Below are 12,402 nucleotides of genomic sequence, written 5' to 3'. Positions count from 1 at the left end.
TCTTCTGAACTTTCTACAAGATGTTGGAGGGTGCCTGTGAGAATTCTTGCTGTTTGATTGGCTCAAGGTCAGGATTCTGTGCAAGTTCTTTCCCACCCAACTCATTCATGCATGGTTTTGTGCAAAAGGAATAGAAAATACTCTTGATATGAAGAAAAATTTAAAAGTCAGGGGCGAATTGAGCCACTGAGAATGAGAGTGGGCGAGGACAGTTTTTGGTATTTTTAAATGAACTCATTCACTCCCAGCCATTTTCACAGAAGCAGTCCCGTTCGCTCCCGCCTGTTTTACTGGATTTTGACTGATTTTGCAAGGCCCACAGAATATTGTGTTCCATTGCTATAAAAGCATGGAATCTATCAAAAGAAAGATGAAAGTCTCTTCTTTCACCAGGAAAAAAAAAAAGTATGTTCCTACCTGTTTGTTTTGCAGCAATTAGCATTAGAAGAGAGCTAAGTTTCATCGGTTTTCACAAATCTATTTAAAATTGTAAGTAATTGAGCTTTTTTTCTACATGGCCCTGGTTGATCTCCTTTGCTCTGCTGCCACCTGCTGGCCGTTTGTGTAATAACTACCATTTCTGCAACTGTTCTTTGCAGTTGAGAGGCTGCATCAAAGTCTTATGTATGCTCTAGCATAAAAAAACAAAACAAAAAAAACGTATAAATACGTCTTTGGGACACTTAAAAAAAACAACGGATTTACACGTTATTGGGAGCAAATGAGTTAAAACCGTATTTACACGTTTTTGGGTTTGAATAAGTCAAGTGCAGAAAAGAAATGAGAGAAAAGACATTGATTTAGCCTTTAGCTGGTATGAGTGAATGCTAATTTATCATCTTTGAGGAAATATTGACAGATTTGACAAATGTTTGGACCACACTGTGCTAAATTTTCACTTTTTTCAATGTTTACTTTTTGATATGCTTTAAAAATCCTTGTGCACATGTGTTCCTTTCACCAAGGCTGGATTACAAGAAAGAACAAGCTACATTTTGACAAAAAAAAAAAAAAAAAAAAAAAAAAAAAAGCATATGCTTGAAAGCACCATTAAAAAGAGGCTATGGTCGCTCAGCCAAAAAAAAATGTAAAAGAAAAGACATTACTGAAAAAGATGTAATTCCACAAGAAGGCTGGTGCTAAACCAGCCTCATGTCTGCGGGCTTTGTGTGACCATGTGCACACAGCAAGTCGATCGTACAGCTTGAGAAAATGAAGGCATTGGCATTTTGTTGGCCGGAAATCAGCTTTGGCTCCGCATCTATCAATACAGCAGCTTATTCATGCTTCTATTTTCATGCACTCAGCGCTTGCATATTCCGAGTGCGTGCGTGCCTCGCGACTGTTGGGTGGACATTGTGCAACAGGCCCCGTAAATTAGATTCCGATGAATCACATCGCCATCGACTTAGCGTTTGCTCGGTGGCGATACACACAAGAACACACGAGCACAAACCAACTGCGCCAACGCGCTGACGAGCAAAGCAAAAGCACGCGAGCTCAAAACAAAAGGTAAAGCGGGACAGATTAACGGAGGAGTTAACACTGCAGGCAGACATCAGATATCAGAGTTGATGTCATCATAAAAAAAAGACCAATTATAGTAAAACAATGACATCAACAAAGCAAAAGACTTTCTGATTTTTTTTTTTAAACAAGTCTTGTATTAAAGCTGCTCTCTGTAACAATTTGGCCACAAAATATCTTTACAATAGACTTTTTATCTGACCATTTATGACTGAAACATCTAATAAGTAGTTATTCACAATAGCTACTCCTGCACACATCTGGCCAATAGTTTTCAGACCGGATTCGGCTTCGAATTTGCTGCCCTTGGTCTGCAGATGTGAGGTCATGCTCGCGTATGTGAAGAAGGAAGTGTGCAGTTTCATTTTTCAGCCACAGGTGCCAGTAGCGGTTTCAAATGGAATTTTCTGTGTTGAGTAGCTTTAAAGTAACAGAATACAACAGTTAGTCCCAACCAAGCAATTTGATTGGACAAGTTATTTGTTCATTTTTGTCAATGTGGACACTGACATGTTAGCTAGTTAGTATGTCACGCTAACAGCTACCACCAATGTTGCTGTTATTTGTGTTGGCTGAGCTGAATAACGTGTATGAGAATTTATTGTCTGTTATTATTGTTAACAATGGGCAGTTATGAAAGAATTTTCCATAACATTTGATACATAGTGATCATTAATCATGATTATGATACTATAGCACTCAATCAACATGGCTGAGAAGTTGTTGTCATTCCATACACAGTCCGGCTTTCATGGACAACAGCAGGGAGAAAAAAGAAAAAAAAATCTATTGGCTGTATGCAAGATAGCATTGGTCAGCCATCGACCACTTTGATTGGCTATAAGCTTGTAAATCAGTGGATGACATAGAAGTAAACTTTGAGATGGTGTACAAAAGTTAAAAATGGAAAAATATTAAGAAGCGCCCAACAAAAAGGCATTATCTAGTACAATAGACAGACCTGCACAGTTGTACACATATATTCCTAATATTTTGGCGGGGCCTAGAGAAGAGCGAACACTAAACACTAGCAAATGACAACGTCAATCAAAAGTAAACAACAAATCCATATTGTGTAGAGGCGGACTTTTTAATCGAGCTCATTAGACAATGTGGCATATATAAAAATTAGCCCACATATTATGTTAATGGTTCACTTCAACGCTGAGACATTTGATCACCGTGTTCGCAGGTGGTAGATCACAAACATTTCCAGATGTAAACAATAATGTTACACTTGCCGTCTGTTGTTCTCCAGAGCGAACTCGCCAACGCACACGCGCACACTAAAACACACCCATGCTTTGGTTAGGAGCAATTCCATTCTGTCTGTCTGCATATTCAAGGGATGTGTCACACTAAGTTTTCTTCAGTTTGGGGGACAGAGGGACGACAATTCACCCAACTCCCCCAAAAACTCCACTGTCCAATTCCAACTGTTTTGTTGCCTTTCCCGTGTCGTACAAGTTTTTAAATTTAAATGCAGTTTGATCCCATGTGAAAATATTTGTGGCCCCGGGTGTGATTTGTATTCATGAATTCAGCGTCGTGCGCTGAGCTGCCCGCAGGACCCGCAAACAAGCAGGTCACAAGCATGTGCTCGTGGTTTGTGTATGTGTGTGTCAAGGTTGTTATGTTTGTCATGTCTTATTGTGTTGACCCGAGTCCCTGCGGTGAGTCACCTATTAGCGGAGGTGACTTTATAACCCCTCTGGACACACACTCGAATACGCCCACGCACCAGGCAGACGTCCTTTGACCTTGGTGGCAGCCTCGCTTAGTCACAAATTTTTCTAGCGAGACATTTGGGACTTTTCTTGCTCCCTGGTGTCTCCAACCTCCAAAAAAAAAAAACTCGCACTCCAATTTACACTGTCAATCTCGCCGTACCCCCAACCCTTCTTCTCATCCTCCTCTTCTCTAGTCACATTTGAAATTCATATCAAGCGGCATACAGACGTACAGTAACACGTTGGTTTCCAGTGCAGACAAATTCATAGAGGTCCGCACACAGACACACATGTGCCGTCGAGGACGCAACAACACACTGGTAAAATAATAGGCTGGCAGCCGTTTCTGACCTCGGACCCCACGGTAATTCCTGTAGGACTTATATTCTTACAGAGGTCTCGCTTTGAAACACCAACCAGTGAACAGCCGAGATGCTATGCACAATGTAGCTATAAAAGCACCGAGTGGGTTTACAATTTGAAAATGTACTTTAAAAAAAACAAAAAAAAAACAACACAGATCCTCTTTCCCATCTGCGTCTGCCCCGAAAGCATTGACTCCTGCAAGTAAGGTTGCAGCTACCTATCCGTCGGCCGCTCGGACACTGCCAACGCTTGACCTTTCCAATTTTCCATGTCAATCATGCCCGTGAGCACGGAAAACACACAGACAAAAAAATAAAATAATCCAGTCTCCTGTACATGCAGTATATGCGGCTGTCAATCACACGTGTGCAGAATCCAAAACGTCAAAGAAGACTTTGACCTTCAGTTTCCTCCTCATCAGTATCATCAAAGCTTGTTTTCACACTCGGGATCTAATGCTCGGCACTTGTTTTGTGTAATTAGCGCTTGTGACATGAAGAGATTTGGAAAAATAAACACACGCGTCAGATTACAAAAACAGGCAGAAGCCTTTTGGATTTAAGAGAACTTAACGTCTTTGACAACCAATAATAGGTCACTTGTCTCGATACAACTTTTGCTCAAAGCATTAATTGTAGATTGTACATAGAATTGTAATGTACTTCTTTATAGACTTGATGAAGCAGCATGTTGCTCATTCCGTAATCGTTAGTAAGTGTAATTTATGGTTCGCTGTACTCCGCCTACTTCCCAAAGACAGCTAGGATGGGCTCCAGCATTCCCACCACCCTTGAGAGGATGATTTGGACTTCTGTTAACTTTATCCAGTACTTTTAAAAGCTTCTAAGTAACTATGTATCAATAAATAAAGTTGGGTGTAATCAAACCATTCAAGTTGTGGAAAACTAACTTTTGAGTTGATCGACTTAAAAAAACAAAAAAAAAACAAAAAAAAAAACAAGAATCAACCGATTACCTCACTCTATGTTAGTTCTGCTAACTTATTCGGGTTAACAATGTTGGTGATCTCACGTTTTCCCTCCTCGTTTTGGAAGTCAGGTGCTCCTCATTCCTCCCAGTGCACTGCACAACCAACAAACTGATGAAATCGCCTACCTTAGTAAAATCTAGAAATTGCAAATCTCACAGCAAAAGTTTCTGACAATGCCATGACATCATTGCTTTTCTGTCCAAGTTTCCGCCAAGACAAGTCCCAGCACGACAATGCGCTAGGACTCAGATAAATCGTGAACAAGGCTGATTCAATCTCTGAATGCGCTCTAATCGGACAAGCTGCTGCTATTTCTACTGTGAACGATTGCTTTCCGGGCATCACAGGATGTGTACAATGGCATACGATTGAAGGAATGACTCAGGCACCAAATATAGAGAGCAGCGACGGTTGGATCTGCCTTTGGTTCCTGAAATCCAGGTTGCATCACATGTTGCCAGATTTATACGGCAGTCTTATTTGACTCGAAATATTCTTATTTTAAAGTCAAACTGAGTTGAACATATCTGGTGTAAGACCTGATAATTACATGTATGCTGCCATATTTGAATAACTTTACAAACTGAGTAGTAGCAGCCTTTGAAACGGCCCAGCCTTCACGCTGCGTTATTCCGGCCTTCAAATGTAGCCTTTGACGGACACAGCATGTGAGTGTATTGATTGCGTGGAGATGTGATCTTTTCCAATTCTTAAAAGATAAACATAACAAATGAGTGTTTACATTCAGAATACAGCTGGGATAAAAGTCAGTCAATCTAATGCTTGAAAATGGCGTCGCTGACACACAGTAGTGAAGTCTGTAGATCAGGAGGTATTTTCACAGTCTTACCTGACGACCAGCAATTCAAATTTGTCCTCTGTAGTGGACCTTTTTAAACCTGAATATCTCCTACCCAGTGCATACTTACTTCTTAATTACATAATTAACTCCTTTTGTGCTCTATAGAGGACATTCAGAGCTTTCCAATGATACCAAATGTGTAGGGGTGGGGCTTTGCTACTTTTGATTGCATCATAAAAGAAAATGTATAACACTTTTATTAAACAAATTTAGGCTTTAAATGTTGTTAGCATGTGTTCTATAAGACTCTTAAGAACACGTTAAAGTACTGTTTGAATTATTTTAACTGTATTTGAGCCTAGCATTTAAGTTTTTAAAAATGTCCTCTATAGTGGACACATCATAGCTTAAAAATAAAAACATATTTATTTATTTTATTTTTTTTTCAAAAATGTCTCTTGCAGTATTCCAGTTACTTCACAAAGATTGGGGAATATCAAAATAAACATGATTGGACAAATTTTTTTTCCTGGTAGTCAGTAGGATATGGGGAAAAAAGAAAAAGGATTTTGGAGCTACTAGTCCCTCTCCTGTGGATCTCTAAAACCATTAGTAGAAATTAATATTTTTTTTACATTTGTATTTTATTTTTTAGATACAAAATTCTTTAAACTAATTAATGATTATATACAAATGAATAATTAAATATTCCAAAAATGTCAAGAGTCCCAATTTTTAAGTTGTAAAAAAAAAAGCGATAAAAGATGAAAAAGTTAAAGAAAATTACCTAAAATGACCAAAGGAAGAGGAAAAGCAGAAAATTACTCTAAAATGTCCATAAAATTGCCAACAACATCAGAGAATTGAATACAAAAAGGCAGAAAAGAAAATGTTCAAGTAACCATAAAATGTCCAGAAACAAAAGAAGAAATCCCGCCGACATTTACCATAAAATGTTCACAAAATTGCAAAACTTTTTTGAAAAATTATAGTAAAAAAAAAAAAAAAGTCAGAAAAATGACAAAAATAGCCATAAAACATCCCAAAAAAGGAAGAGAGGCATAAAGTTACTACATAAATAAGAATATGTTCATAAAACTACCAAAAAAATGTCAGAAATTGACAGAAAGACAGAATAGGCTAACCTTGCTCTCGCAAGATGAATTCTCGCGGTATTTATGAGTTCACAAACTCCGGAGAATACATCTTGTACCGCTCCCGCAGATAACCGCCGTTCGTTCGGACCAATCACAGAGCGACATTATGTTTGGGGGCAGAATATGCAACTGTGACATAACCAGGAAGCCAGCGCCGACGCCGGGGCTAACAAACAAACCCAACATGGACGAATGGACGCTGCAATTAATTCTGTTCTTGCAGAATTACTCACCGTTTCCTTGTTGAATGTGGAACAGCGCTTCGTGCATTTCTAGCTGGTAAGATGTTCGTGCTTTTCCCCCCTTCGACAAGAACGAACACAAAAGTTTCATCCGTAGCCGTGATTGGTTAAAACAAACGTGCAGAATGTCGCATCGTCCAATCAGCTCGAATTATTGTCCAGAATGTCCCGCCTTTCTCGACAAAATTACTGTGTTGCTATTGCCAGGTGAAGAAAAAGTCTAAAAATGTTTGAAAAATGAAGTATGAAAAATAACAACAACAAAAAAAATCAAAAAATGGAAGATGGAAGGTTGAAGAAAATTAATCTCAAAGTATTGGATACTCGATACTTTTCTGTTATGGTGCAGCTCAAATTACCTCTTGGGCCCTCCGTACATGAAACTAACACTAACACACTGTTTCGTTCATCACAATGTTCAAATGTTTTGCAGCTCCAGACAGATTTTTGGTTATTTATTTGGCCTAAAATGGCTCTTTTAACAGTAAAGGTTTCTGACTCCTGCCCCGTAATGTATTCAGCATTTCCATTCATTTAGCAACTTCTGGCGAGCCAAATGTGAAAGCTCAGCGTTGCTCTGGAGGCTCTACCTAGCGGCGAAACACCAGATGGAGGCACGGCGGCAACAGAGACCATCCGTCCTCATCTAATCAGGTGCTTCTTCTCCTTATTTTCCCCTCCAGAAAGTGGCGAGGTAATCCTTGGCATACATCACGCTCCTTCATTGTCTCGCCTCCTTTGTCTTTATGTCTCGGGCGCTCTTTATCGCCTCATTCTTGTCCGGTAGACGCGAGCAAGTGAGCACAGCAGACCCTCGGCACAAGTAAATGTGTTGGCATGTGAGAGGATATTGAATTTCAAGTGTCCCCTTAAGGAAGGAGAGATATTCCGGCTTAGTGTTCATGACTCCTTGCGTATGCCCTCCACTTTTTTTTGGCACTGTCCGTTCAGACACGGCTGGCTGGCATAGTCGAGGCCAACGTGGCATTGGAACCGCTTTGAGTCCTTGGGTGCTGTGTGGCAAGCAGACGGCGACGCATTTTAATTATTCCCGCTAACAATGATGGCGAAGGGAAATGTGGCATTGTTACCTCCGCAGCAAACCAAGAATGAAAACAAAGAAAATCGAGCTGCGAGCGGCGATGGACCTCGTTGTTCATTTGTGAATCCTCAAAATTTGACACCGTGCTCTGCCCTCATTACATGGCGTAGGCAAAACAACTTTCACAATTTAGATCTGTCTTCTATACTTGCTTCCTTTCTTGTGTGCATGCGTGCGTGCGCGTGAGTTTGTGCTCATTAATTCACCTGAAGCCTGTTAAAAAAATCCCATACCCTTCGCCTTAACTGAATACTTCAGAGTCGCAAAGTCGTCAAGAGACCAGGGGATGGATCAGAGAAAAGAAAGTTGAAACAAAGTGAAATCCAGCACCGACCAGACACCACCCACCGAGCTACAAACCAGAATTTTTTCAACAACCTCAGAAACATTTAAATTCTAACAAATTAGGGATACCTAAAGAGACCAGAGGAAAGACTAAAGAAAGGAAAGAAGGCTAAGATGGAGCAGAGTGAGATCCACAAACACCAGCTTCCACCGATTCAGAGACCAGTGAGACCAGCAAGCTCTGTCTAAATTTCAGAAGATGTCGGTGTGGTGAATCTGGCATGCATGAGAATCTCCACCAAATAGGGGAACCATCGACCTCAGCCAGACAGGGAAGCATATTTGCTTTCAATTGGTGCTCCTTAGGACAAATCCCTTTGTAGGAGTTTGGATTTTACACAAAATGTCTGCTTCAACTCTAAATGGCAGATTTCCCCTTTAATTCCGGGTATGGGTCCTTCAGACTTTTCGATGCGTCTTGTCAAGATAGGCACGTCGACCCAATTTCAGGGCAATCAGTGAAACGCATGTCATGTTATTATTCCTATTGAATGAGCTGTTTGGGTGGGATGGGGGTGGAGGCACGTTTGTGACCCCTAAAATACGTACATTTTCACCAGGATCCAAAGCAAAAATTGCCGAGTTTTCGGGCATGTCTTGTCGAGTCTGTTCCTCGAAATAATAATTCCAAGAGCGCCCTTCACCGCCTTGCTGCTCGGGCCCAAAAAAACGGATGATATGGTAAACTATGCCTGTTTATGTATTATTAATATATCAGGAATGAATAAATATGTAGATGGGGAAATGAAAAATTAATACAGATGATGTAATACAACGGAAAGACAGAAATAGAAGCAAGTAGGGAATGCTGCTCATAACCCCAAAAATTGAGGAAGTAAAATTGACGTGTAGCCTTTTATCACTCTAGGAACCATTTTTGGAACTACATGCCACCATGAAAGAAATTTCAAATGAATATATTGAAAGGTACATAGCAGGTCCTCTGTCTCGAATGTGCCAAATTTGCATCCAAGTCAGAATGTGATGACATGTAGTCTCACAGTAACTGTTTGATTTGCATTTCGATACATGTGGTGCAATATGATTCAAGTACGGTTCATTTTTACGTGGAACGGTTCATTTCCGTGGGATTATCATTTGAACGAATGTTCCCGAATGGTTCTAATTTCACTCTTAAGGGTAAATGTATCATTGTTATACTGAAAATATGTTAACGATTCAATTTTGAAGGAAAGAAGTGACTAAATAATTTGGATTGAAATTTGTATTCAATGAGCACCAAGCTTTTAAATTCATGAATACAACTTGATATTGACTTGGTAGTTGTAATATTTGCAGACACACAAACTATTTTTCCACTGTTATAATAAGAAGTCAGACAGTTTGTGCTTTTGAATAAAATCCTGATTGCTTATAATGTTTATTTTCTCTGCTCATCTCCCTTGCAAGGTTATTAGTCCAACATCCGGGTACATAATCATCCTCTATTGAACACATCTGCTAATAATTCTCTGAAAAACAGGGAGTGTTTCACTCAGAAAATTAGAAACATTTATGTTGTCTATGTGTGAATAATCTCTGATATAAATTCAATAGAGACTTTTTTTTTTTTATTCTAATAAATCATCACTAATTTTTCCAGCTCTCCTATCCAGGTTGACTTTTTTTTTTTTTAAATAATGTCATTGTGATTTTTGTTCCTTAATATTGCAATTGCAATTTAATATGTGATCATTTTTTCAAGGTCCTCTTATCATGTATTTTCTTTTCTTTCTTTTTTTTAAAACAGAAGTAATGAATTCATCCGCATTATAATAAAAGGTATCATATTTATCAGACATGAAAGTTTTGATTTTCTAAGCTAGGCTTTTCTGAAATAAAAGCAAATGAATCATGAATGAATATGAAAGAGAGTTCTACTTCAAATAGAGTTGTGAACTTACTGAACTATTTGTTACGTATTAATCACAATTAATAGTTGGTTGGCCTACTATGTGTTGACATTGGAACCCATGACCCCTGAACGGTGGGGCAGACGTGCTAACCGAGTTGCCAACAAAGTGTCCGCCCGATGCTAACTCCCTTCCAAGCACTTTGCACACTTGCTGACTCACAAGTGAAGCGCACGTGTTTGTGTGTCTTTTTTGTCGGTGTTTATATGTAACGTGATCGCTCATCTCGCCCCAGTCCCCCGGCAGGAACAGTTGGGGTCCGCTTCTGATTAATGGCCTAATTGATTAAGTGGCTCGGAGATTGATTGTTTGGGTCTGGCCGTAACAGATTCATTAGAGCGGCAATAGATCAGTGTGATCTGGCTGCAGCTGTTGCGCCTGGCTTGGGCAGCCTGGTAATGGCCGTCATCTGTCTGCGGCTCACACTATGGCCACATACATACAAAACGCACGTGCAAACACACGCACGCTTCCGCCGCATGAGATACGCTGTGGGTTTTTATGCCAGCATACACAGAGGTAAGCAACAGAGACTATATTTGGATTAAAGGCCCCGTTGATCTATTCCTGTTTTCAGAATCCCCTTTCAATATTCATTTCACACTCCGCCTCTCTTTCTTCTCATTTTTGTCCTCAAACTAGTCACACTTTTTGCACCAGCTCGCCACTTTTTCTTGAACTTTGCCTCCTACACCTTTCCTGTCTCCTCCATTCCTTTTCCTCGATCTTAATTATGTATATATATTTTTTAGACTTTTGTGTTGTTTTTCAGTGAAACAATGCTTAAAGTGATGCAGTATAATTGATAGGGATGTAACGATAAGGGCAATATCGTGATATTAAAACTGCCACAATATCGTCGTCGTCATGTCACAATATTTAAAAGGACCACACCTGTTAAAAAAGTCAGGTTGATTTCCATTTGTGCAGTTCTAGCACCCTTTAGTGGCTAGTTTATTAGTGCAATTTAATTTTCATTAGGGATGTTTTGGCCTTCTATGTTTAAAATTATGCTAACTGTCAGATAAAGGGGAATCTAATTTGCTTGTGAAGTGATCAATGTGTACTTGCATTAGCAAGTAAGTGTCTCAATATTGTTATTAGAGATTGTATGTGGTTTAGAAGCATTGCTCTTATGTACAAAAGCACAATATTGTGTTTTCACGACCAGACCGGGCTAAACCTGGCTGTGAAATTATATACAGTGATGTACTGTATATCTACTTTTGCTATACTGTGTGTATATATATATATATATATATATATATATATATATATATATATATGTCCTTTTTTCCTCTCTTTCCTGAACTCTGCATGGACTTGACTATTTCCCCTTCCTCAGCACCTCATTATCTCCTGTTCCACCCTTCCTTTAGGTTTCTTTTCTTCCTATACAGCGTCACACTCGCTTTGACATGCAGCCTCATCATTCACTGGCGCGTCTGCCTCCCTTTTTCTGTTGCGACAAATGAGCATCTGCCGACCGGCCCGAAACCCTCATCTAACCTGTTACGCAGTGCACACGAGTGGAAGCAGCGGCGCGCAGAGACGGGATGGTGAATTTGCATGCATAATAATATTTCATTTGTATTCTGGATACTCTGGAAGTGTTTATGAAAGGAGCTGGTTATACAAGCAGAACACGGTGCTACAAGAGAGGCTCTGAACATTGCAATCCTGTCTGGCTGCTTATTTTGAATGAGTCTGACTATGACCTCCACTAAGTGCAGGAACGTGAAGTTGGAGATGTATTGGAATCTATTTGCTTCCTATTTTTTTTTTTTTTTTTTTGCTTTTCAATCACCACAAAGTGTCTTCCTATGATTTTATTTTTATTTTTTTTTACACTTTGATTCGGGGAATTTAATTTGTATTCTTACCATTTCATCAGAATGTCACTTTCCCCCACACCAGATACAATAACACACAACATCAAACCGGTAACATTTCATTTAGTTAGTGAGCTGGGTATGGCTTTGGGCAGTGACGGGAGGGCGGAGTGAAATGAGGCTACATTCAAATCTTGCTAGCAGCTTCAAGACTACGTACAACTACTATAAACTGTATAAACTGCTCGTCTCCTTACTGGTGCCCGTAAGAGGGAACACAATACCCCTATCCTGGCTTCTCTACACTGGCTGCCCGTGAAATTTAGAGTCCACTTTAAGATTCTTCTATTTGTTTTCAAATCTCTAAATGGTCTTGCCCCACCTTATCTCACTGA

General features: G+C 39.6%; 1 protein-coding gene across 2 annotated transcripts in view; it reads right to left on the bottom strand.

Moving 5' to 3' along the window:
- The window catches only part of sdk1b (sidekick cell adhesion molecule 1b), a 270,446-nt gene that overhangs the window by 113,480 nt on the left and 144,564 nt on the right, over positions 1-12,402 (bottom strand). The window lies entirely within an intron of this gene.

The sequence above is a fragment of the Festucalex cinctus genome, chromosome 6 (assembly GCF_051991245.1).
Source record: "Festucalex cinctus isolate MCC-2025b chromosome 6, RoL_Fcin_1.0, whole genome shotgun sequence".
NCBI lineage: Eukaryota > Metazoa > Chordata > Actinopteri > Syngnathiformes > Syngnathidae > Festucalex > Festucalex cinctus.
The sequence above is the reverse complement of the archived record's forward strand: the minus strand, read 5'-3'. Positions and strand labels throughout refer to the sequence as shown.